The 27,676-nt window shown below is 42.8% G+C and overlaps 1 long non-coding RNA gene and 1 pseudogene across 2 annotated transcripts; both read left to right on the top strand.

Moving 5' to 3' along the window:
- The first annotated feature begins 15,510 nt into the window (after positions 1 to 15,510).
- LOC105709566 (SH3 domain-binding glutamic acid-rich-like protein 3) lies at positions 15,511 to 15,882 on the top strand (annotated as a pseudogene).
- A 7,034-nt stretch (positions 15,883 to 22,916) lies between these two features.
- On the top strand, positions 22,917 to 27,373 carry LOC135268366 (uncharacterized). 2 transcript variants are annotated; one of them, XR_010336718.1, is made up of 2 exons: positions 22,917 to 24,104; positions 24,647 to 27,373. It is a non-coding gene; the product is annotated as an uncharacterized LOC135268366 (long non-coding RNA). The 2 variants fall into 2 exon arrangements; XR_010336717.1 differs by having other exon boundaries at positions 22,917 to 24,197.
- The last annotated feature ends 303 nt before the right edge of the window (positions 27,374 to 27,676 follow it).

The raw sequence follows: 27,676 nt of genomic DNA, 5'->3' as shown, positions 1-27,676 counted from the left end.
AACTAAGGTTCAAAGAGGTTCTGTGCTTGTCTGGTATCATATAGAGAGTAAGGAATAAAACCAAAGCTTGAACCCTGGCTTCCTGGCTCCATGTCTTTACCTAGCAGACTGACCATCAAGGCTGGGCATCCCTTTCAGTTCTTTTGAGAACAGAACTAATTGGCTAGACCTGAAGAAAACAAGCTTTGGAGGAATCTGCTCTCTAGCACAGCCTGCGATATTGGGATCCAGTGAGTGACGTTGAGAGGTGGAGATGGGAGAATGAAACCTGAGACGTTGGACCTGAACATCAGGGCAGTCAACTTGCAAGGCTAAGATTCAGCGCCAGCCGCCCATCAAGTCTCCTGAGTTGGATTGTTTTTTGCACATCTCCTTCCTGAGGTTACATCATCTTTTTTTCCAGCCTGGGAGCAACCAATAAAGAGCAGAGAGCAAAGAAAAGCAGATACACATATCAACATATCTCTAGACTATGCCAAGGGTTTCACCAAAATGGGAAAAAAATTAATGAGTGTACACAAAACATCACATAATTTTTTTTTTAGATTAAAAACACTGTGTCCCAGAAGTCAGGAGCAGAATGGTGGCTGCCAGGAGCTGAGGGGTGGGGAAAGTGGAGATACTGGTCAAGGGGTACAAAGTTTCAATATGTAGAATGAACAAGTTCTGGAGAGCTAATGTACAGCATGGTGACGATAGGTAATCATGTGGTATTATATTGCGACATTTGCTGAGAGTAGGTTTCAAATATTTTCGCCACAAAAAGGAAAATGGTAACCATGTGAGGCGATGTTTATACTAATTAGCTTGATTGTGGTGATCATTTCACAACGTGTGTGCATATCAAAACCTCTCATTGTGCACCTAAATATAAACAATTTGATTTGTCAATTATACATCAATAAAGCTGGAAAAATGTACTCAATCCTATATAATAGATTGGGAAATTACATAGCCATATCTGATTATGAATTCAGCAAAGCTTTTAAATGTATTTGTATTTTACTACTCACAAGAGCACCTTGGTGCATTTGAAATTAAATTCTTCAATGTGGAGAAAACAAAACACTGTGTCCCACTGAGTACAAAGCTTGTTCAATATTTTTGTCAGCACAATGTATTTTTGTTAGCAATATTGACCACCGAAATGATTTCCTTAATAGAGAATTTTCCAGTAAACCTCCCACATCATTGCAAACTTCCTGTTCCCAGCTGCTCTTCCTCTCTTAAGCCCCTCATTATAGGCAGCAGGAGAGCTGATAATCAGCAGAAAATTAAGTTGGCAGGGTGTGTGCTTAAAGGCATCCATTTCCAAGGGAAGGAATTGTTCATTTTGTTTTGTTTTGATGAAGCATTGCTTTCTACTTGTGTTGTGCCTTTTGAACTTAAGCATTATTTTTTGACAATAGAGACTTTGGGTTTAGTGCAGTTCTCTGTACCTGGACAGTACTCAATACAAATTGTTGAACTGAAAATGTTTAACATATGCTTCTCTTTGACCAAAGAATATTTTATGGGCCATTTTTCATTCTAGATGAGCTTATAGGAATAGCCACTCTTTGGAAATTGGGGAAATCAATTCTTAGGGACTGTCGTCCAAGTTTAAATTCTAGGTCTCTGAGTGATAATTTTAAATACAAAATCAGCACATAGCTAATGTAAACGTCTTAAATCAGTGGTTATCAGGCTTGATTAAATACAAAATAAGCACATAGCTAATATAAACCTCTTAAATCAGTGGTTATTAGGCTTGGCTGCACAGTGAAATAACCTCAAGTAGGATGTATGGGAGAATTTTTTAAAAATACTGCTGTCTGGGTCTCAGACTCAGAAATTCTCATGTAATTCGTCTAATCTATAGCCTGACTTCAGGGTTTTTAAAAGCTTCCCAGGAGATGCTAATGGGTAGCCAGAGCTGACAACCATTGTCTTTAATGAATGAACACATTTAATCAGTATGCACTAAGTACTAGGCACTGATGCTAGGCACCTGTTTCTGTTATCGTTTATTAATGTGGAAATTGGCACTCATAGAAGTTGATTTGTTTACCATCACAGAGCAGAAAACTCTTCAAGTTGGAAAGCAAACAACAACCAAACTTAGCAGTCCTATGGCCTCCGCACACTCTGCCATTTACATCATAGTAATTAAAAAATATGCTGGTGACTGCAGAAGCCAATGTATCAACCTTTAAAATGAAGAAACGATGAAATGAAAACTAACTTTGTTGAAGATTACAACAGTCCTTGGGATGGTATGTGATATAAGTTTTAAAATCTATGTAAAAAAAAAAAACCTGAGTGCAAAGCCTGTTGGATATATGTCTACTTCTGCCACATTCTAGTTTTCAAAACCCAGCAATATCTTCTATTGAATTGGAAATTGTAGACTAAAGAAGGGCCCAGTGTCAGCCCTTACTGAATTGGGCACCAGCGATGTGTTTAGCTGGTGAGAAGCAGGACCTGGGTAACCGCCACAGAGAAAACAGGGGCTGAACTGTCCGCACAGTGAAACTCACAAGGCACACAGTGGCAAAGTCAGTTCATCCAGTGGTCCTGTTGTAAACTGGTAGACTGCAACACTGAGATTGTGTATCAGTTACAGATATTCAAGCTGCTTTGAAATCCAGGAGCAGCTAATCAGTCAAAAAGCATTGAACTAAGAAAAAACAAAACTTCAACCATACCCAGCTGTGACTGATGGAGCAGCTCAGCGCCTGCCTGAAGGGTGGTTTGTGACATTAATGTGTGTGTGTGCTGTGTAGGTTTGGCTTGAATAACCCCTTATTCATGGTGCTATGCCTCAGATGCCCCATCAATGCTTCCTTCTTCTAAATTCTCCTCTTTCAAGGTCTCGCCTCCATCCTCATATACTGTTGGTCCATCTGCTGATAAACATATGGAATAAGCAGGCCTTATAGACATTTTTAGAGCCCTATCTGGAACAGTGAGAATTGCCTATTTCAGAAAAAGATAGAGACAAAGGCAGATGGAGAAAGGGAGGCAGACACAAAGAATAAAAGTGCCAAGTGAAGAAAGTGACAGGCAGGTGCTTAGAGACTGAGGTAGAGAAGCACAGACAGGTTAAGACAGAGAAAAATAAGACAGAGACAGGAAGAACCACAGAAGAGACAGAATAGAGAGAAACAGAGACAGAAACTCAGAGAGCTAGGCAGACAGTAATGACAGGTTCAGCCAGTCAGTAACAAGGGGGGAGAGAAGCAGAGAGGTAGCAGAGAAAGTCAGATACGAGACAGGGATAGACAAAGAGAGGCACATGCTGAGCAGAGGCAGACAGAGTGAAAGGGAGATGGAGGTCAGCAGAGAGCTGATGCCAGGCAGGAGTATGGAAGGTTTTGTGTGCATTTCTCCTAGAGACATGAGAAATGGAACTGGTTTGCCAGGAAAGACAGCCTTTCCAGTCAGGACTCTTGAAGAGTATGATTGTAGTCATCTTAAATGGAAACGGGATTCCTTCCTCCCCAAGCCCATTCCTACTCCATCTGGAGGGCTGTCTGGTGAATGTGCTTTCTATGCCAACATTCTGGGCCGTGGGAGGGCCTCACAGAACTGCAGAATGTTGGAACTGAGATCTGCGTGGTAGATGTGTGTGGTTTCTTGACCAGCCCCTCTTTGCTTACCGTTTCCAGGAACGGTCTCCAATGTTTGTGGGGGATCCACCCTTCCCCGCTTTCCATCCCTGTGGTTTTTGTGGAGTTGACAGTCCCTCCCCACCACCCTGCATTCCAGGGATCGTGTTCAAACCAGGACTGCCATATGATCCAGAGCATCAGTTTCTCCTGTGGTCAGTGATTGGTTCAGGGATAGAGACATAACTCAAGGGAGGCAAATCAGAGCCAATCAGTCTCATTTTGGAGGGCTTGTTTGGGTTTCTGGGTTTGCCCTCAAATCCACACTTGAACCATGGAGACATGTTGGCTGGGACGGGGGCTGCTATCTTGCCACCATGCATGGTCTGAAATGCAGCCAAACACACGGAGAAGAGAGTGAAATAAAGAACAACTTGGTTCATGTGGCCTCTTTGGAACATTGTTCAAGCTGTTTCTTAAGTTAGGACTATCTCTAGATTTTATTTGCAAAGCCAATAGAGTACTTTTTTGCTTAACAATTTAAACCAGTTTCAGTTGGATTTTCTGTCACTTGCAACTAAATCCTAATGGATGTAGCATTTTAGATACCATGTATTGCCACATTTTATAGAAACTGAGTTTAAGTAACTCATCTAAGATTATAGCTAGTTAGTGGTAGGATATGAACTAGGTTTTGTGTACTATGTACCCCCTTAAACCCATGCTTTCATTCGCTCCACTTTACTTTCAAATTAAGATATAGGGCTCATTTCAAATATACGTTTTTACTCCAGTGACTTCCTAAGTTCTAGAAATGCTAGCCCTAAGCAAAATAGCCACCTGATATGATTTCGCTGTGTCCCCACCCCAATCTCATCTTGAATTGTGGCTCCCACAATCCCCCTGTGTTGTGGGAGGGATCCAAAGGGAGGTGATTAAATCATGGGGGTGGGTCTTTCCCATGCTATTCTTATGATAGTGAATATGCCTCATGAGATCTGATGGTTTTATAAAGGACAGTTTCCCTGCACAAGCTCTATTCTCTTGTCTGCCACCATGTGAGACATGCCTTTCACCTTCCACTGTGATTGTGAGGCCTCCCCACCCACGTGGAACTGTGGGTCCATGAAACCTCTTTCTTATGTAAGTTGCCCAGTCTGGGGTATGTCTTTATTAGCAGTGTAAAAACGGACTAATACACCACACTAGGCAATACTTATGTTTGCTCAGCTATTTCCCTTTCTGTGTGTCTCTCTCCCTTCCTAAGCCACAGTAAGCAGAATATGACAGATATCATTGATACTGTTATGTGAGCTTACCGTACAGAACACTTCCCTTTTTTAAAAGAACAATAAAAAGATGCCAAATAAATAGATTTCTAAGGCAGAAATTCCAAATATTGTAGCATGTGGTTAGGGGACATGCTTCGGAGTTGCTGAACCTTCTTGGAACTCTTTGAACTGTCAGCTCTGAGCACTAAGTCCAATATTTATAAGATTATGAGAGAAATTACTGAAGAATCCTGAAATGTTTCTCTCATATAACAAAGTTTAGAGCAGTGGTTCTCGAACTTCAGTGTGCATTAAAGTTACTGGAAAGCTTATTAAAACACAGATCAGGTTGGGTGTGGTGGCTCATGCCTGTAATGCTAGCACTTTGGGTGGCCAAGGCAGGTGGATCACTTGAGCCCAGAAGTTTGAGACCATCCAGGGCAACATGTTAAAACCCCATCTCTACTAAAAACACAAAAATTAGCTGGGCTACTTGGGAGGCTGAGGCAGAAGAATCACTTGAACCTTCTGCTGAGGTTGAGGTTGCTGTGAGCTGAGATTGCGCCACTGCATTCAAGCCTGATCGACAGAGCAAGACTCAATCTCAAAAAAAAAAACCAAAAACATAACAAAACACAGATTGCTGAGCCCCATCTTAGAGTTTCACATCCTGTGGGTTTGGAATGGGGCCTGAGAATGTGCATTTCCACCAAACTCCCAAGTGATGCTGATGCCGCAGGTCCGGGCACCACACTTTAAAGATCAGTTTATATGTAATAATAAACTGAGCAAGGTTGGCCATGTGATGTAAAACCTCAACACTGCTTTACTCCAGTCCCAGAAGTTAAGCCTCACCCAGCAAAAATATGGGCTAGGGCTTCTTGAGACACAGCCTGGGCAACGGAGGGTGGAGGCTGGTGTCCTGCAGGTGAATCCACTTGTGAATCAGAAGCCAGACTACAGCCAGGAGTCCATGAGTGCTCGGATTGGCTGATCCGAGAAAACTTTTTGAAATACAAATTTAGGTTTGCCTCTTTCCCATAATGCCTATTACTCTAGGAGCTGCCCTACCTGTGCTTCTCTCCCCCAACTCTCTTCATTCCAGGCCACAGCTAGATAGCTCTATTTTCATTGCATCAGGGAAGGGATGATGTAGTACGAGTAAAAGAAGTCTACTCCTGGCTTTTGTATATCTAAGTATGGAGGCAAGCTGGCTCATGAGTGAAGGGACAGTGCAGTTGTAGAGGGCACCACACTCAGAAGGGGTCTGAACCTGGGGTTTAATGCTCCCTGGTAACTGTCTGGCTATTTTAAATAATTTTATCTTTGATTTTGCATCTTGTAAAATCCAATGGGACAATGACATGTGCTCCAGGGGCTTGGAGCCTTCACTTTCCTTTAGTCCTGCCTCCTACTTCCTCCAGGAATGGGTTCTCTGCCACTCACTCTCCTGTCTCTGGGTGCCACAGGCCCTACCTGCTTGGCCTTCTCCTTGAGTCCTGCTGTGTGTCTCCTTCCATGCCTGTCAGGGACCTGGGCACAGGTGCCAGGAAGTTCAGGGTCTGGTGCACACACCCCACTGCTTCTAGAGGTAGGGTTGTAGGGTCATGGCAGTGGCCTTCTGGCCCCAGGCTGCAAGTGCCACAGCAATTTTGTAGACAACTCTGCAGAGTTTCTTGCATTTCCAACCCAGGGGCTAAGTGTGTGCAAGCAGGAAAGTTCCAATCCCTTGGTGTTACCTGCCTGCCCTGGGTTGGTGCTGTGAGTCCATGGAAAAGGGAGACTGATTTTGTAATCCCCAACCTGAAATTTTCATTGTTCACTAGTTTCAAAAATGGCATAGCTGGCCTGAAACAGCCCCAGGACACCTCTGCATTTTAGAATGGCAGCGATGTAATAAAGTGTCGGCAATAGCTCGACTGAGAATTTTCACTCTTCCCAGCATTACATAGGAACAGAAGACTCATCCTTTTCACCTCAAAGAAGTAAATAAGTGAGCAGAGAGGGGTGGAACTGGGGAGTCTTGGGTCAGAGATGACTTAGACCAAAGGTAAGACAGAAACAGGGATGCCTCAGGGGATGCCAGAATGGATAGATATTGACTCAGACTAGGTGAATCCCAACAAGTATGTGCATGGTGTAAATTCCACCTCGACAGATTAAATTCCTGTCATCAGATGAAATGGGGGTTTGAAGTAGAAAATAAGTTGCATTGTAGAAAAAGAAAGAATATTAAATTTCTTAGCTAGGCATGGTGGCTCATGCCTGTAAATCCCAGCACTTTGGGAGATCAAGACAGGCAGATTGCTTGAGCCCAGGAGTTCAAGACCAGCCTGGGCAATATGGGGAAACCCTGTCTCTACAAAAAATACAAAAATAAGCTTGGTGTAGTGGTGCCTGCCTATAGTCTCGGCTATTTGGGAGGCTGAAGTGGGAGCATTGCTTCAACCCAAGACATGGAGGCTGCAGTGAGCTGCAGTCATGCCACTGCACTCCCGTCTGGGTGATAGAGCAAAACCCTGTCTCCAAAAAAAAAAAAAAAAAAAGAATATTAAATTTCTTGCCTCCTTGTTCATAGATTAAATGCATCTGCCAAACTTGCCCAAAAGATGGGAAGAGGAGTTTGCATGGGTTAAGAGCATTCAAGAAAAGGAAACCTCTTTAGGCATGAAAGCTGGGAGAGATTGGTCAGAGCTGGCAAGAAACCACTGTTCAGGGGACTTAAAAGAGAGCTCTAAAAGTCAGCCACAAAGGCCAAATTACCTCAGGGGTCAAGAAACATAAAGACAGAGGCTGGTCAGAGGAAGCCTACCAAAGAAGCAGCAAGTATGGATGCACAGGTTTCTCGTGATAAGAGAGCTGTTTAAATTGCTCTTTAAAATATATTGTTCTATTACAGACATATGTTCCTTTTGTACTTTATCTGGGAGAAAACTTTCCTTAAAGCCACTTGGATAAATGGCTTGGGAAAAAAAAATGCTGGTTGCTAAGGGCAATGCCAGGACGCAGGGGAAAAACACTTGAAAATTAACAAGAACTGAGTCTCAGAAAGACTGAAAAGAGTGAAGTGACCAAGAAGGCTGATTCTTACTGTAGAACATTTTGTTTGAATGATTTTTTTTTTTAGTCGGAGTCTCCTCGCTCTGTCACCCAGGCTGGAGTGCAATGGTGTGATCTCAGCTCACTGCAACCTCTGCCTTCCAGGTTCAAGCAATTCTCCTGCTTCAGCCTTCAGCTGGGATTACAGGCACATGCCACCATGCCTGTAGTTTTTGTAATTTTTGTAATTTTAGTAGAGATGGGGCTAATTTTTGTAATTTTAGTAGAGATGGGGTTTTACTATATTGGCCAGGCTGGTCTCTTGGCCAGGCTGGTCTCGAACTCTTGACCTTGTGATCTGCCTGCCTTGGCCTCCCAAAGTGCTGGGAATTACAGACATAAGCCACTGTGCCCAGACCGATTTTTCTTTTTATCAATATCTTTTAATTTTTCTTTTTATCAATATCTTCTATTTTATCTACAACAAACATGTTTTAGTTTTGCAATTTTTACAAGCAAAGAGACCTCTACATTGCAAGGAGACTCACAGCACTTGTGGTAAAGAGGCATTTATAATTCTAATCTCCTTTTCTCTGCATTTGAGAGAAGAGGAGGAAAAAAAAGACAAAACACCATAGTTTCATTTTCTTCCCCATTGGCTGAATCCAGACAAAAATGAAAGAATAAACATTTCCAGTGAGTAACCAGGAAGAAAGCAGAGGCAGGGAGGTCCCAAAGAGTACCAAAACCTATCCTTAGAAGCCCTCCTCAAGGAGTTACTGCAGACTCACTAAGAGCCTCCCTTCAGGAAGAACCACAGCAGGTTACTGTGCTTTTGGAATTGTGCTGATTGTGACAGGAGGTGGATTTTGTGACCAGACTAATTCCATGTCAATAAAAATTCTCATATAACCAAATATGTTCCAGATTGCAGTAAATAATACAAAGCTCAGATAAAACAGAAACCACTGCATCAAAAGTGCGGGAATGGTTCCCTGGAGCTCCCTGGAACCGGATTTGACTTATGGAAGGTTTTAATTTCTCCATTGGGTGCCAAACCAGCCATAAAAGAGAACTCCTGATATGAATGCAATGCACACCTGTGATAGACCAAGACAGAATAAGCCATTCCAAAAGCTGAAGCACTTAAGGAGAACAAAAAGGGAGAAGAGAAATGCGGACTCAGGGGAAAAAAAAAAAGTGGCATTTGATGACTCAGAGTAGATAACTGATTTGTTCTTAAGAATCAGGTAGGGTGAAAAGAGCTTCTTCAGAAAGGAGTCAAATCCTGACTCATTTGAGAGTGTACACCCTTCTTGGCCAGGTGCCCTTCTTTATTGGGGTGGCCTCTATGGAAAGAGAACTGGATTCTGGCTCTCAGAAGCTCATGTTTCCTCTCTGTCAGGGATCTTGTTTAGCTCATGATGGGAATTATCGGCATCAGTTTTCAAAATTCTACACACTGATACAAAGTCAAGAGGGAGGGAAGACTCCCTTTGGGATGTTTTATATCATGAATCATCAGTACCTTCCTAACTTTCCTGGGAATTTCATCCACATACAGAGGTCCCATTGACTTCTGTGGTTCCTGTCAAAGCCAAATTCAAGAATGGAAAAGATGAGCTGGAGTAAATTTCATGTTTTGGACTCATAAGCTAAGTTCTGTTGCAGTCGGGGGTCAGAGCAGCTTAGTATTAAAAAGGCAGAAATAAAAGAGCTTGCTATTCAAATAGCTGGGGGTTTCTAACACTCTGATTGTAAATGGATCCAGTGATTTATATGCAGACCATTGAGCAGGGGATGAATGAACAGCAGAGCTCTGCAGTGTCCTTTTTAAACATGCAGTTCAGCCTGTTTTGGTGGTCACTGTAAACATGTGTAACTAAAGGAAGTGCTGGTGTCAAAAAGCCTTGCCAATTTTATTTTATTTTAATTCTACAACACACAAGGGAGGAACAGAGTTTAAGAAAGTTCATTCAAACCTGTGCAATCCAAATGCTTTCTAGAGACATAAGACATTGGGATTTTGAAAGCTTTATCTGACTTTAAGATTTAATAAGAAAAACTATAATTTTTAATTCACTTAGGCTAAGGCCTTTCTGTATAATATTGCTTACTCTTCCAGGAAGAGAATGGAGGAAAATTGATCATGGCATAGTTATCAGAAGTTTGTTCCTTGGAAGCATGAGTTGTTCTGTGTTATTTGTAAATAAGTCATAAGATTTTGCTTCATTCATTCATTCATTCATGCATGCATTCATTTTGTTTATTCAAAGAACATGTATTAAGTCCCTTCCCTGTACTAGGCACTGTGCTAGGCACAGGACATATAAAATTAAATAAGATGCATTCAGTTTCATGTAAGGTAAAGTAACTTTATCTCTCCCACCGAATGCAGCTATAAGACCTGGATACATTGAGCCGGTATTTAAATAACATGAGAAGTAAAAGTTAGCAGGTAGATTGAGGAAAAGACCATAATTTGAAGTAGCACTAAACTGATGGTGAGCTTATGATGTTTTTTCTTCTGGTATTCCCTGGCCTAGATTCAAGGCAGCCTAAAACCTAGATGTGAGTATTGCCAAGAACGGAGAGAGAGCTCCAGGAAAACCTTTTAGTTCTGACATGAGGAGTGCAAAAGGAGTCTCCTAAATTCTCCATTTTCTTTTGTCCTTCTTTTTCTTTTTTCTAATCTCTCACATCACCCAGTCTGTGATGGCCCATAGGCACCTAAAACTCAGGGAGAGGAACTTCCTTTCTGAATGGAAGAACTGTGGTTCCCAAAGGGTGGCACAAATGCCTGTTGTTTTTTTCTCTATCCTCCCCCAACTTGGCGCCTGTATTAAAGAGTCTGATTCTATTTTTGATGTTTGACTGCTGACAGCTTTCAGACCTCACCACTCTCCCTTCCCCTTTGGCCCCACATCTGGGCAGGCTGATGTAAGAGCTCAGATACTCCCTTGGCACTGGTTGGAAGTTCAAACCATGTTAACTCCAGCCCACAAGCAGAAACTCTCACCCCAGCCTTGCCCCCTAGCCATTGTAAAAACGAGCCCATCCTCTTTGCTGGCTCTCCCAAACCATTTTCAAATTAACTTGGGCACTCTTTCTGCTTTCCCCAGAAAGCTTCATCACGTGAGTGATAAACCTCTTCTTACCCTCTTGTTGCATGTGTGGCATCATTGATTTTAAAATCCAAATTAAATTTGTTTTGGGGAGGGGCCCATTTCATTTTGGTTGAGTGACCACAACAACCCCAGACACGGGCCCAGTTACGGGAAATGCAGAGCAGATTAGGCTCAAAAAGTGACACTTTAGGGAACTTGAATGTGCTCAAAGAAGAGAGAGCTGGGAAAGTGACCCCATCAAGTTGTTTTAAAACCTTGAGAGTGGGTACAGTGGCTCACATCTGTAATTCCAGCATTTCAGAAGGCCGAGCAGGGAGGATCCCTTGAGTCTAGGAGCTCGATACTAGCCTGGGCAACACAGTGAGACCCTGTGTCTACAAAAAATTTAAATTAGCTGGGCATGATGGCGTACATCTGTAGTCCCATCTATTGAGAGTCTGAGGTGGAAGGACTGCTTGAGCTCAGGAGTTCTGGGTTGCAGTGAGCTATGATCATGACATTGTACTCCAGCCTGGGTGAGACAGCAAGACCCTATCTCAAAAAAAGGAAAAGGCAAGAAAGGAAGAAAGGAGGAAAGAAAGAAAGAAAGAAGGAAGGAAAAGAAAGAAAGAAAAACAAATTTGAGCTTATTCAAAAGAGAGAGAAAGAGAAAAGAAAGAAAACAGGCAAGAAAGAGAGAAAGAGAAAGAAAGGAAGGAAAGAAAGAAGAAAGAAAGAGGAAGAAAGAAAGAAGGAAAGAAAAAAAAGAAAGAAAGAAAAAGAGAGAGAAAGAAAGAACTTGGGCTTATTCCTAAACGGTGCATGCATAGGTCTGACCATAAAAAGACTATCTTTAGACTTTAAGAACTGAACTGTGGAAGAGACCATTAACCATGTGCCAGACTGGCCACTAGGTGGCACATTCATCAGCTGGATCTGCATTGCTCTGCAAAGCTTTGCAAACAGCTGACATTGAAGCTGCAACCCACAGAAAGTTGGTCAGAACTTGGAGCTTGAAATCAGCTGGTTTGAGTGATGGCTAAAGCAAAAATGTCAATATTCCATCTGATTTAAATAACTCATATGTCTTATAAGATAATATTTAAAATGTCCGGGACGTGATCCAAAGTTATTCAGAATACAAAGAACCAAGAAAATATCAATTTACACGTGTTAAAATTCACAAACTGTACACCAAAAAAGTCAGTTTTACTGTATATTAATTTTAAAAATGATGCCCTTTGCTTGCAGGGACTACACAATCTAGTGAGAGAGATAGAATCATAAATGAATAATGACATAATGTTTAATATCTTATGATGATTTTAAAAAAACGATAATAAAAACAGGCCAGGTGCAGTGGCTCATGCCTGTAATCCCAGCACTTTGGGAGGCTGAGGTGGGCAGATCATGAGGTCAAGAGATCAAGACCATCCTGGCCAACTTGGTGAAACCCTGTCTCTATTAAAAGTACAAAAATTAGTTGGGCATGGTGGCATGCACCTGTAGTCCTAGCTACTCGGAAGACTGAGGTAGGAGAATCGCTTGGACCAGGGAGGCAGAAGTTGCAGTGAGCCAAGGTCTGGCCACTGCACTCCAGTCTGGCAACAGAGCAAGACTCCCTCTCAAACAAACGGGACAAAACATGGATATGATAATGTGGAAGCACAGGGGGATACCTAACCCATTCTGGGGAGTGGGGATCAGGAGATTGAGATCAGGTTTCAAGAAGAACAGATGCTTTAGTTGATTCTGAAAGAACAAGTAGAAGAAGTTAGGTAAAGTAGAAGAAGGTATTCACACCTAAAAAAGGGGCAGCCTGAGTAAAGATATCAGGAAAAGTAGGGGCAGGAAGTGTAAACGGTTCTATTTTATTGGGGTACAAGCTAACAGGCAGGGAGTGGCAGAAAAGATGGTAGATTTCCCAGGACCAGGTCATGGAAGGTTTCAAATACCATCTTATACCACATTTAACCCTATTAGAAATCCTACTGGGCCAGGCGCAGTGGCTCACGCCTGTAATCCCAGCAGTTTGGGAGGCCGAGGTGGACAGATCACCTGAGGTCAGGAGTTCAAGACCAGGCTGGCCAATATGGTGAAACCCCCGTCTCTACTAAAAATACAAAAATTAGCCAGGCATGGTGGTATGCCTGTAATCCCAGCTACCCAGGAGGCTGAGGCAGGAGAATCACTGGAACCTGGGGGACGGAGGCTGCAGTGAACCGAGGTTGTGCCACTGCACTCCAGCCTGGGCAACAGAGCAACACTCTGTCTCAAAAGCAAGAAAGCAAAAAGGAAGAAGGAAAGAAAGAGGAAGGAGAGAAAGAGAAATGAAAGAAAGAAAAAGAAGGAGAGAAAGAAAGAAAGAAAGAAAGAAAAAGATCCTATTGGAAATACGGTCTCAGTTTTGTCAACATTAACATGATGGTCAAGACAAAATCATGGCACCCCTGTGGGCCTTGATTTCTTGTGGCAGAAACTGTTGTTATGCACCAGCGTCTCTTTGGTCTTCTCTGTTTTCCAGCTTCCCTTGCCATTAGGTTGGCTGTGTGATCAGTGCTGCCTATGGATGTGAGGGAAAGTGATACATGCTATGCTCTGGGTTTGGATGTATCTAGGGTGCCTTTCTAGAAGTCTGTTTCCCTTTCATATTGACCTGAGAGGCCTTGTGTTGAAGGACCTTGAGACAAAATGGAAAGAACCTGGATCACTGAGTCATCACTTGGAAGAAAGTGCCTGACCAGGAACGTCTATGAAGCAGTTTGCAAAAGTGTGCAATAAATCATCCTTGTGTTAAGCCACTGAGATTTCATACTTTGTTTTTTAATACATTATAGTACAGCTTATTTGACTAACAGTTTCTCCATCTCTTTATCAAGAGCATGAATAGCCTTCTTCCAGAGTTTTTTCCAGCTCCGTAAATTCAACTCCTCTAAGGAGGCCCTCCTCCAGTCAGCTGGCTCCTTCCTGGTGCTTTGCTCAGGCTTCTTGGAATCTGTCCTGCCTATGTTCTTCCTCTCCAGGATAGTTCTGTATCTTACCTTGGAGAAGGATCACAACCCCAGAGACACTCAGGATGGATAGACTCTCAAAGCTCACTTACTCTACCTTACTTCCTAGTACCTAAGTCACCTCTACACCATCCCTGCCAAGTGGTGGTTCAGGGTCTGGTTGAAAACCTCCAGTACCATGAAACTCATTGCTTTGACCATACAAAAGTTCTTTCTCTACATTCTGAAAAGTGCACTGCACTGCCCATAATAACTAATCCCTGTGGACTGTGCCTAAGTTCTCCCTATTTTATTTTTCAAATGACTAAGTAGTGACTCCATTTAAATGAATGAGTAGTAATTGCATTTGAGACATCTGAGCCTTTTTCTGACCTCTTCCCATTATGGTGAGATTTTTTTTTTCTTTACAGAATGACTGTTTCTTTGATGAATTTGTGTGGCCTGTGTGTGAGTTCAGAAATTATCCTTATGTCCATCAACTCCATGTGCCCACTAGCAGAGAGCTCCTTCTTTGAGAAGATCTTGTGTGTAATGTCAAGAACAAAGTCTGATCATGAGCCATAGCAGTCCTGCAGTTCAAATCTTTGGAATCTTTAAGTCTCTATATGTCCACAGGGAATCTCTAAAACCGCAAACATCTTTAAAATGTCAATACAATGAAAGAAGAAAACAAAAATGAATATCCTTATGTGGCTGGAAAGTTTTAACATGAAAGCGTTTTGTAGTGAGGGACTCTCTGATGCAGAGGCTATTCAGTTCATAATGCCGGATAATTAAACACAAATTACAAAAGGAAAAATTGATCAATTTGATGCATCAAAATTTGAAACTTTTACCTTGCAAAAGACTGCTGAGAGTATGAAAATATAGACTGGAAGAAAACATTTGCAAACCACATATGACAAAGGACTAGTGTTTAGAATATATAAAGAAGTCCCAAAACTAAACAGTATGAGAAAAAATTCAGTTAGAAAATGGACAAAAGACATTAATATAGTTTGGATAGTTTTTCCCCACCCAAATCCCATGTTGGAATGTCATTCTCAATGCTGGAGGTGGGGTCTGTTGGGACGTGTTTGGATCATGGGGGCACATCCCTCATGGCTTGGTGCTGCCTTCATGACAGTAAGTGAGTTCCCACAAGATGTGGTCATTTAAAATGTGTGTGGCACCTCTCCCACCTTGCTCCTGCTTTTGTTATGTGAAGCAGCTGCTCCTGCTTTGCCTTCCACCATGATTGTAAGCTTCCTGAGGCCTCCGCAGAAGCTAATGTCAGAGCTATGCTTCCTGTATAGCCTGTAGAACTGTGAGCCAATTAAACCTCTTTTAAAATATATATATATATATATATATATATATATATATATAAATTACCCAGTCTCAGGTGTTTCTTTAAAGCAATGCAAGAATGGCCTAAAACAGACATAAAGAGACATTTCACTGAATAGTGGCAAAGAAGTCCATGAAAATCCCATCATTAGCCATTAGAGAAATGCAAGTTAAAACCATGATGAAGTCTCCCGGTAGTGCAGCTGCCATTACCTCCACCCTCTGTCCTCCGGCCAGTCAGTCTACCTGCAGCATAAGCAGCCTGAACCTCTACAGCACATTGGTCACTGGCTCCCACAAAATCAAGTCCCAGCAGAGTGAGGTGACCTGATTCCTGGATGGAAAGCGCATCCAATACGAGCTGGTGGACATCTCCCAGGACAACGCCCTGAGGGATGAGATGCGAGTCTTGGCAGGCAACCCCAAGGCTGCCCCACACCAGATTGTCAATGGGGACCAGTACTGTGGGGACTTTGAGCTCTTCACGGAGGCTGTGGAACAAAACACGATGCAGGAGTTCCTGAAACTGGCCTGAGTCAAGCTGGCTCACAGTTCCCCTGCTGGTGTCTATCACCACACTCTCCCTACAGCCCTCACCTGGCCATGAAGGACCTTGTGACCAAAAGTCCCTGTCATTCCTAACCTGACCTTAGAGTCCCTTCCCACAATGTAAACCACTTCTCCCCCTTTCTAAATGTAGTCTCCTCTTCTCCATTCAAAGGCAATATTCCTTACCCACTAGTCTCAGAAATTGTCTTAACAATCGCCCCAAATGCTGGCTGTCCCCAGCCAAGCATTGGGGCTGCCATCCTGCCTGGCACTGGTTGATGGGCACCTCTGTTGGTTCCATCAGCCAGAGCTTTTCCAAAGGCCCCCGCAATCCTTCTCCCAAGAGGACCCTAAGGACAATTAAGTGTCCTGTTCCACTGGCAAAGAAAACCCACAAAAAAACAAAAGCAGAAACAACAAAAAAAGAGAAAACTATGATGCAATATCACTACTCGCCTAGCAGAAGGGCTCAGATATAAAATAGTGACATCACCAAATGCTGGCAAAGATGTGGAGAAACTAGATCACTCATTCACTGCTGATAGGAATGTAAAATGGTACAGCTACTCCGGAAAATATTTCGGCAGTGTCTTAAAAAACTAAACATGTACTTGTTGTATAATTCCACTCGGAGGCATTTATCTCAGAGAAATAAAAATGTATCTTCACAAAAAATATCTGTACACAAATGTTTATAGCAGGTTTATTCTTAATAGCCCAAACCTAGAAACAATTCAGATGGTTAAACAAACTGTGGCATATCCATACTGTGGAATACTGCTTAGCAATAAAAAGGAATGAACTACTGATACATGCAACGACCTGGATGAATTTCCAGAAAATTATGCTGAGTGAACAAAGCTAATCCCTAAAGGTTGCCTATGGTATGATTATATGTATATAACAATCTTGAAATGAAAAAATCATAGAATTGGATAACAGATGAGTGCTTACCAGAGGATAAAGTGAAGGTTGCAGTGGGTGGGGAAGTGGGTGTGGTTATAAAAGGCCCACAGGAGGAAGGGATCTTTGTGGCGATGGAAATGTTCTGTATCTTGACCGTATCAATGTTAGTGTCCTATTTGTGATACTGCATTATAATTTTGGAAGATGTTACCATTGGGGGAAACATCATTGAGGGAAACTCTCTGTATTGTTTCTTACAACTGCATGTGACTCTACAACTATCCCAATATAAAACAATTAATTTTAAAAGCACTCCTCTGCCAGGTGCAGTGGCTCACGCCTGTAATCCCAGCACTTTAGGAGGCCGAGGCAGGTGGATCACCTGACGTCAGGAGTTTCAGACCAGCCTGGCCAACATGGTGAAACCCTGTCTCTACTAAAAATACAAAAATTAGTCAGATATGTGGCAGGTAACTGTAATTCCAGCTACTCAGGAGGCTGAGGCAGGAGAATCACTTGAAACCAGAAGAAGGAGGTTGCAGTGAGCTGCGATTGTGCCATTGCACTCCAGCCTGGGCAACAAGAGGAAAACTCCGTCTCAAAACCAAACCAAACCAAACAAAACCACTTCCGTATCTAGGTTGCAGCTCATACCAATTAAATTACAATGTCGGGTGAAGGAGCCAGATATCGGTATTTTTAAAAGATTTCCAGGTGATCCAATGGGCAGCAAATTTGGGAAACACTGAATTAGACATCTCCGAAGCCTCTGAGATGTTTAAGAAGAGAAAGAAACAAAAGTTTTCCTATAGTTCTCTTTATAGAGACGTTTTTGTAAAAAGGAACAGCTTAGACACATCCTATTACATTTTGGCCACAGCCTCAGTCAGTATGAGGGAGAGGGCTTGGACATTTCTTATTCATCTGGCTTCACTAATTGAAAACTTAAGCCTAAAAGCCAACATTACTAACTACCTTGCTACTGGAATAATTTACCAAAAATATTTTATTTATTTATTTATTTGTTGAGGTGGAGTCTAGCTCTATTGCCCAGGCTGGAGTGCATTGGTGTAATCTCTGCTCATTGCAACCTCCATCTCCTAGGCTCAAGCGATTCTCCTGCCTCAGCCTCTCCAGTAGCTGGAATTACAGGCACGTGCCACCACACCCACTTAATTTTTTAAAACAATTTTTAGGAGAGATGGGGTTTTACCATGTTGGCCTGGCTGGTCTCAAACTCCTGACCTCAAATGATCCTCCCGCCTTGGCCTCCCAAAGTGCTGGGATGACAGGCATGAACCACCGTGCCTGGCCCTAAAAATGTTTTAAAAAGCTGTTTGATGAATAATGCAATTTCTTCCCCTCCATCTTCATCCCAATACAGTAGATTTACAGTTTCACTTTCTGGGGTGTTAGCCAATGGCTGTAAAAAATATTAAGTGGAAAAATTCCAGAAATAATTAATGTTTTAAATTGTGCATCATTCTGAGTAGCATGATAAAATCTCACACCATCCCACTCCAGCCCACTTGAGATGAAAATCATCCCTTCGCCAGCATATCCATGCTGTCTACACCACCCTTTGTTTAGTCACTTAGTAGCCCCCTTGGTTATCAGATCAAAAAATCCTAGTAGACTGTAATACAGTTCAGTGCTATTCAGTTTCGGGCATCCACTGGGGCGCCTGGAATGTACTCCCCATGGATAAGAGGGCTGCTGTAGTCTTTATTCAGTCTAACCCGAGAGCTGAGCTAGAAAGATGCTCCTAGGTGTCCCGCAGCCTATGTAAGGGATTACAAGTGTATTGTTCTGTTTTAAAAGTAACACTTTATCCACACCTGGGTGGCATTTCAGATCCCTTTAATATTCACTCCCCTTCTTTCCAAGAATTTTTTTTTCTTTTTCTTTCTCTCTCTTTTTTTTTAAACACAGGGTCTCTCACTCTGTCACCCACGCTTGGAGTGCAGTGGAGTGCAGTGGAGTGCAATCCTGGCTCACTGCAGTCTCATCCTCCAGGACTCAGGTGATCCTCCCACCTCAGCCTCCCAAGGACCTGGGACTACAGGCGCATGCCACCACACCCAGCAAGTGTTTGGCATTTTTTATAGAGACAGGGTTTCACCATGCTGCCCAGGCTGGTCTCAAACTCTTGGGCTCAAGCTATCTGCCCGCCTCAGCCTTCCAAAGTGTTGGGATTACAGGCATGAACCATTGCACCCAGCTCTTTCTAAGAAATTTCTTAGAGATCCCACTTAAACTTGTTATAACAAGCAGCCCTTTTAGAACAAACTATAAAAAGAAAGAGAAAGGGACTGAATCGTTCCTCTCATTAAACTTGTACCCAATTTGACCTTAACAGTGAGCACGTCCCATTGCATTGTTGAGAGGATTTTAGAAGGTTCCTGGATTGCATATTTTCAAGTATTATCAGGCTCTATTTTTCCATCTAAGCCTTCTCTTGGGACTTTTTCTTTTAAATTAAAATCATTGTTTAAAATGTGATATCAGAGTAACATTAATGTAATGAGAAGAGGCAACCTTATCAGGTAAGATAATCTGTTTTCCCTGAAGGATGCCATATTCATTGCATTAAGGGTTGTTTGCTCACAGAGACCTGAAGGAGACACATAGATTAACCCTGCACATCAAGTCTTCTTTCTCACCAAGCCAATTTTCTGTTTGATTTTTACACTTCAAGAATCACAAGTACAGTAGCAGCTCCACGGGGACAAACAGAATAGGAAAGATTGAGTTATCTTTAATATTTGTCTTTGGTTTTTATTTCCAAAAAAAATTCTTTTAGAAAAGATGAAGTTATCTTTTCCATATATGCCTGTAAATGCATGTAAATCCATTTGCCATGGAGAAGAACACAGTTCTTTTATTGTTAAAGCCAAATAGAAGAATCAGTAGTCATGTCGTTCAAGACAGAGTCTCTTCTGGCCTTCGATGTACACGGACATGTAGCATTAAATTCAGTTAAGGGCAAGCTGCACACAAAGATTACCTCTAACCCCATCATGTAAAGTTTTCATTCAGCAACATCTGGAGACTGCACAGATCATTTGATTTAAATAGAAGACTCAGAGGCAGAAACCATATTCAGCCCTTTGTGAACATAGCATGTTGCTGATCCAATTCACTCTGCTTCTAATTCACAAATCTTCAGCTCTAAGTAGCCTCATTTGGTCCTTATGAGGCACAGAGCCCTTTCCCCACTGAGGGCCTTTGCTCGGACCACTCTCGCTGCCTGCATTGTGGCTCCCCTGGCTCCTTGCCTGCTGGCTCCCTCTCAGATTTCAGGTTTCCATTAAAATAACAGCTCTTCCCACTCCAGTTACTCCAGAGTTAGTCTCTGACTTGGCGCCCTGTTGATTTCTGAGTCCTATTCCAGGGCTTGACATCTCATAGATATTTGTTGAATCAATCAATGTTAACTCCAAAAAAAAAACAATAAATGCTTCCTCCAGTTAAAAAAGTAGATATTACACCATTTCTTAACAGAATATTAGTGACAAATAAAAACTGATCATCTCAGCTGGGTGTGGCAGTTACAGCTACTTGGGAGGCTAAGGTGAGAGGATCGCTTGAGCCCAGGAATTTGAGGCCACAGTGAGTTGTAATCTTGCCACTGCATTCTAGCCTGGGCAACAGAGTGAGACCCTGTCTCTTAAAAGAAAACAAAAAAGATTATATTTTAGTTAAGCATACACATGCAGGTGAGAATCAAATACTAAGACTGTAATAATTAGCTTAAGCCATTGAGAAACAGAAGTTGCTTTCTAATGGTGACATGCAGGATGCTCAGGCAGAATTTTAAGTGGGTACCACATTGAATACCTGTGGCCCAACCTGACCGCTCTAGTTCACAACTCTTCCCCCTCTGAATGCTTACATGCATTTATTATCTATCCCATTCACCTATCCAATAAGCACCTCTACTGCTTTATGACGTGTATGAACCTCTTCCACTAAATTTTAAGCTTTTGTAGAGCAGGAACAACTCTTTTAATAATAATGGTAAATACTATTTTGACATTATTATTGTATGTACTATTATATATAGCACATATCTCCTACGTGCTAGTTATGTGTTTTCCTGTATTAATAATGTGGATATTATTAATGTGATGGAGCTATGACTTAAACCTGGACAGAATGACAGCAGAGTCTGCACACACACACTTTTCTTAAACCTGGATCTAGGCGGGGCACTGTGGCTTACACCTGTAATCCCAGCTCTTTGAGAGGCCGAGGTGGGCAGATCACTTGAGTTCAGGAGTTCGAGACCAGCCTGGCCAACCTGGTGAAACCCCTTCTCTACTAAAAATACAAAAATTATCCAGGCATGGTAGTGCACACCTGTAATCCCAGCTACTCGGGGGGCTGGGGCACAAGAATCACTTGAACCTGGGAGGCAAAGGTTGCAGTGAGCCGAGATCACACCACTGCACTCCAGCCTGGGCGACAGAGTGAGGCTTCATCTCAAAACAAAAACAAACAAACAAAAAACCTGGATCTAACACTTCTTAGCTGTTTGCATGACCTTTGGTGAGTTGCCTCAGTTTCTTCCTCTGTAAGATAGGGAGAATAGAGTATCTATCTCAAGTGTTGTTGTGAATATTAAAAGAGTTGATACTTGTAAAATGCTTAGAACAGTTTCTGGCACACAATAGACACTCATTACATATTTGTTGTTGGTTGTTGCCATTGTAACCATTGTTGCTTATAGGAAAGTCTCCTGTCTGAGAAAGCCTCAGTTCTGGTTTTAGCATGGGAAATCCCATGTCCTTGGTAAAAGTTCAAAATGGGTCCAGATGGCAGGCTAAGGTCAGAGAGTCAGGCTGGTGCCCTGGTGGTCACTCTCCACTGTGCTGCATCTTTTTCAGAGCCTATCTCTGAAAAACGTCCCCTTACGTTTTATAATTGCCACCCTCCCGATATTTCAGGACACTGTACTTTTTAGCCAACAGGGGGTACAGAAATCATATACCTTTTTCACACATTCTTCTATGTACTAAGCTTGTCCAACCCACCTTATTTCGTTGTTCTGTTTTGTTTTGTTGTAGGCTTTTAGCAGCCTGAATTATGGTTTTTAGTATCTGTCTGTAATGACAAACTAAAAAGAGGGGTGAGGAAGGGGCTTTACCGGCCCAGCCGGAAACAGAAACTAAGAACCCATGACTGTATTCTGTCTCTTGAACATCCCTGGTTGTAGACCATCACTCTGTTTCCCCCATTTCCTGTTAACTTTTATAACTATCTGTGAACTCTAAGAGAACACTATCTGGTGATTGTAACTAACTTGCTAAAACGCCTGTCCTAGCTGAATGAAACCCTAGCATCTGGTGCCCCCTGCTGCCCTTTCATAGGAAAGGCAAGAATGATGAAAGTTTGATAGTAAAATTTTTACTTGTCGAGATTTCAGTAGGAATCTGTATAAATATTCTAAATTATATTCACGTTTTGTCTTTTCTTTGAACCTACTCCTTTGCTTAGTTTTTTGTCTTGCCTTCGTGGACATTCATTTTTGCTTAATTATATATTTTTCTCATTTATATTTGCTTTACTTGAATTTCCTTTTGGTTGCTTTGCTTTTGGGATGTGAAGTTGTTTTGTCTTGGCTATTTTTCACTTTGGCCACGGGCGCGCGGGGGCAGCTGCGGGCTCCGCCGGCGGATGGTGCGTGGGAGCTTCTTGGCCTCTGGCCTGCACCTGCGTTCCTCGCGCGGGATCTCTGGGACCCTCCGCAGGGCCCTGGCTCTGAGACGCTGCTAGAGGACCAGCCCGCCGGGATTTAGAGCGCGGCCAATGGGACAGCGGTGCATGGCTGAGTGTCAGGCAAAATTAGCCAATGAGCATGTAACTTGGCAAGGTGGGTCCGTCCCCCAACTCGGACCTTATAAAGCCCGCCCACTGCTCCCCCAGAGCCGGACTGTCTCAAGCTGAGGCGGTTGTGGGTCTACCTGGTGTGTGAGAAGCAAGGGAGAGGAAGACGCTCTTGGGGACGACAGGCGCCACCGAGAACGCACACGAGGCCGCCCCCGACGGCGGGTCGCCAGGCTGGGGCCAGAACGGCGCCAGGGTGGACCAGAGGGAAGGCGGCAAGAACTAGGGGGACGCGGGGGAGGTGCTGTGGAGGTGGCAGGACCTGTGGGATCCACGTCATCCGGGAGCCGCCCAGGGGAGAGAGCAGAGACTCGGGAGGAAGATGTGCGCTCCGACCCGGGCGAGGCTTCCCCTCCCTCCCTCATCTCTCCTAACCTCCACCTGGGCTCGGAGTCATGCTCTGACCGCGGGCTCTGCCCAGGAAGGCCGAGTTCCTTGAGAGCGACTCCTGGGCGCCGGGGAAGATAGGGATAGAAGAGACGGCAGCCCTTTAATAAGAAGGTATTTAGACTAACAGCTGGGACGAGTGCGTGGGGCCTGCGCCCCGAGAGGTCGCCTTTCCTTTTCCTCTCCCAGCCTGGGAGTCTGTGGTGGTGGTAAGTTCTGTTAGGGCCAAAGTGGATCTCAGTAGGGGGGTAGAGTAGATTTGTGAACAGCTGTCGAAGGTAGAATCTTTGCAGACTCAGGGTAGGTGGGTGTAGACACTTTGCCGTGGGTGGTGGCTTTATATGTAATCCTTCCAGTGAAAGCTTTGGGAAATCCAGTCCTAAACTCTTGGCCTTCTTGTAAGACTTTATAAGCGCATGGCTTCTTCGTAAGACTTCTCGTGGCCATGTGTCTCACTCTACCATTCCTCTCACTAATGAACCAGAGCTGGGATACCAGCAAAAAGGACCCAAAAAACTATTTTACCACATTTGAAGAGGTCGTTGGCCATCCCCTCAAAATGAATCCCAACACTGGAAGACCAAGAGGTGCAGCTCCTATAGAGAAGGTGAGCTGTGTATTCCATCAAAAGTCTGTAACTGTGGGATTGGATTTCTAAGAGAAGGCATTCCTGGATCATGTCTGAGCTGCATGTGGCCAAGTGCCCTGGGGGAAGCAGAGTTTAGGAACGTGTTCCCAATTAAGTGGGGAGTGAAAAGTATTAAATCTATGGGCTGGAGTGGTCCAGGAAGAGGAGAGTGGACGTTTAGTACCTGTTTCTGTGCCTGTTTGGGACCCTGAACTAAATACTTCACATATAAGAATTAGAAAAACACCCAAAGATGCCTGAGATAGGCATTTCAGTGCCATTTTACAGAGGAAAAAACTACGATGCAGAGAGGATTAAGTAACTAAAAGAGACCACATAGCAGAGCGTGGAACATCAAGGATTCCAACCCCAGCAGCCCAGCTTTACGTCTGGAGGAGGCAAGTCTTAGATCGGGCCTGTCAGGCCACGAAGAAGACTCAAAGCATGGATAAGGGCTCCGAGGGAGTGAGGATTGATTTCTATGTGTTTAGGTAAACCAGGTGGATTTCTGGTTTGGAGGAAATTGGGAAGTCTGGCTTGGGTAGAGGGTAGTGTGTTTGGAGGGGTGAAATATTTTGGGTACCTGTATTTTGTGTATTCCACCTGTAATGGAATCTTGTGGCTCAGAAAGAAGGAACCAGCCTCGAGTAATGCTACTAAGAAGGGCCAATGAGAATTAGAACCAGAGTCTACCTAACCCCTTCTCAGAAGAAATTGTCCACGTTTTAGCACCGAAAGTCTTGCATTGTGGGAAACCGCACCATCCCATTTTAATGCTAAAAGTCTCTTATTCCGGGAAATCCCTTAGTTGTGGTTATAGCTCTGACAGTCCTGCTTCCTAGGAAACTCCTCACTTCTAGTTTTAGCCCTGAAATTCTCCAAACCCCTTAGTCCTTGGCAAATCTGGATGATTGATCCACCTACCCTTCTTTTGGAACAGATCTTAGATCAGAAGGAGCACAGGTGGATGGCCATAGCATGGACCCCCAAAAAGCCACTGTCATGAAGAAATATCCTGTGAAGAAAATCTTAACAGGGCATCTGAACCTCCGAAGCCACTGAGGAGAAGGTAAAGAAATACTTTGGTGAGTTTGGGAGGTGAGTTTCTCCCCGGGATGTGGTTTATGCTCCCAACCAGTGACCCGTAGACACTTTTTTCTTTCTTCCTTGGCTGGTGGAGTTGTCAGTGGAGCTGCTTTCTTCTCCTTTCTTGCCTTTGGATGGCTTTCTTTTCTGAGTTTCCTTTAGGACCTGAGCCAGGGGAAGGCACTGGCCCTGAACTTTGCCTGTGTTTCCAGATGGAGGCCATTGAACTTTCAGTAAATCCGAAGTCTAACAAAAGACAACGTCTTGTTTTCATCACCCCTTAAAGAAGAGGAACCTGTGAGAAATATTCTGGAGAAGTTTAACACCATTAGTGGAAGCAGGGTGAGGAGTCTCTAGCTCCATGTGCCTCCCCTCCTACCTCTGGAGAGGTAGCCCTTGGGTTAATGGTTACCCAATAGGGTAAGCAGCCATCCCAATTTTAGCACTGAGAGCGTTGTGTCCTGGGAAACCCTTCCTTGGAATGTGAATCCTGGCAACAAGTGTGGAAGGTTGGAGGAAATGTACAAAACCCTTAAGTTTTAGAGGGGCTGAAAGCAACGTTGTCTTTAGTATCAAAGGGATATGGCACAGATTGTCCATCATCTTTACTATTGTCACCCATTTGACCACTGATACAGGCACACATAATTTGTAGTTCAGAATGGTCATCCATCCATTGTTGCACCATTCAAAGTGATGTGGCTTAAGTGTATATAATGAATATTAACAGTTCATCTTTGACTTTGCTTGCGGCTTAATTGGTGTGCTTTGTAACAAGATAGTGCTAGTTTAATTTTTTAACATTGTGAATATTGTGACCATGTTTTCTAAGAGGTCAGATAATGAGAATGATTATAATACCAATGCAACCATGACCCCATCACTGAAGAAGGCTAAACAACTATGTACTTTTAATGATGGATGGAAGGACACAAATTATTAGGAAAGTAAATAACCAAAACAGAGCATACTGCATAATATGCAGAAAAAAACTTGAGACTGGACGTGATGAAGGGATGTGAAAGCACATCTGGAGACCAAATCTCATCAGTAAGATGGGACAAGTGAATGCTTCTAAACCAATCAAAAATGCTTTGGTTTCTCCAAAAGATACCAGTGCTCAGTCAAAAATAGCAGCTGCTGAATTAGCTTGGGCATACCAGGTGGACAAGCATGCCTTGTCACAGTGTTCCTTTGATTGCTCTATGAAACTGAGTAAACTTTCATTTCCTGATTCAGGAATTGCAGCTAAAATAGCCTCTGGGCAAACAAAAGGGGAAATTTTTATAACAGATGTGTTGGCCTTTTACAGTGTAAGGCTAATTCTGTCATACCTCACCAGCAATTCTGCTTTGTATAGTACATCAGTTTTAAGTAATATGCTGAATAATGGCAGCAAAAATATGTCCCCTCTGTTAGGTACCTGATTTGAAAACAGGAGTTTCAAGTCATCTTCATTTCTATGAGGATTTTAATGAAACTGCTGAAATCATAAACTATTGTTGATATTTTGTCTAAATACAAACTAGAATTAGCCTATCTTCATGATTTACATATGTAAATTTTGGCAAATCCCATTCAGTCTACAAACTTCTTACAAAGAAAATGAAAAGATCTTATCCATTCAATGCCTCATACATCTTACATACAACACTGCTACAAAGGGATGCGAGTTGCTTAAATGCAATGTTGAGACTTTCATAATAAAATAATGAAAAGCTTTTGGTTACTTTTCAGTTTTCTCAAAAAGTGCAGAAGCACTTGAGATTTTTGGCTTCACAGAAATGGAAGGTGATAACCTTTTTAGACGTGTGCCTACAAGAAGCTGTCATTGCAGTGAGCCACAGAAAAGATGCTAAAATGTTAGGCTGCCATAAGATCATATCTTCAAAGGATAAGAATAATGTCATTTGACATTGGGATCTGAAAGGAGAAAAATCAAGAATCTGAAGTGGGCCTTAAAATCAGTAAGTCCCTTGTGACTTTGACTTTTATGAATCTGTCTCTCAAAAGCCAGGGTGCTCCTGGAAGAACCGAGACAAACTGAGTTTCTGAACATTTGAAAATGAGGAGCAGGCTCCAGATCCACAGGGTGTAACCATCCGTGAGGCCCTGCCTGAGCAGCCAACCAGCCAGTCAGTCCATCAGTCTGTCAGTCAGTGAGGCTCTTCTCTTTGCTTCCCTTTCTCTGATTCCACCTATGTACAACTTAGGAAAACTTGCATTACTATAGACTGGGAGTTTTTAAATTGGGATCTGTGAATCTAAAGGGGCCTGAGGATAGCAATCAGGAGATCTGAAAACTTCTATGGGAAAAAGAAGTTTTTATTTATTTCCATTAGGAAAATAGGCAACAAACCACAGCAGTATTAGTACCTGTGTCTCTGTCATCACTAGGAATCACAGATATCCATGTTACAGATATCTTAAAATATGTGCAGAACTACTTTGAAATTATGGTAATAATTAGATCCACCTCCTAGGTCTTGTAATCTTTAATATGTTAATAAAGAAGCACATACAGATTTAAATGTTCAACAATTTGATAACTGCATTTCAATAAAATTGACTTCCTTAGAAATCCTATGTATTTTGTGCATTTTTCCAGGCTGCCAAAGGGGTTAGTGTCACATTGAAAGCTAAGAGTCTCTGCTGTAAATCATGCATAGAAAGCTCTATGAAATGGTTGTGGGGAATTGGCTTGCCTGCATCCTTACCTTGGGCTGCAGCCTTTCCATTAGCTGGAGAAGGCAGCAGCTAGTGCCTTTGAGTTGAGAGGGCAGTGGTCCCTTTGCCTAAGAATCATCTTGTTCCCACATATTCAAGGGAATGGAATTCCCATAATATACAAAGCGATTTTTATTTAGGGTTAGGAGATAAACCT

This window comes from Aotus nancymaae, unplaced genomic scaffold, assembly GCF_030222135.1.
Source record: "Aotus nancymaae isolate 86718 unplaced genomic scaffold, 86718_ANA_hifiasm-v0.15.2.pri h1tg000040l, whole genome shotgun sequence".
NCBI classification, from domain to species: domain Eukaryota; kingdom Metazoa; phylum Chordata; class Mammalia; order Primates; family Aotidae; genus Aotus; species Aotus nancymaae.
Note: the sequence above shows the minus strand (reverse complement) of the source record. Positions and strands in the feature narration are given on the sequence as shown.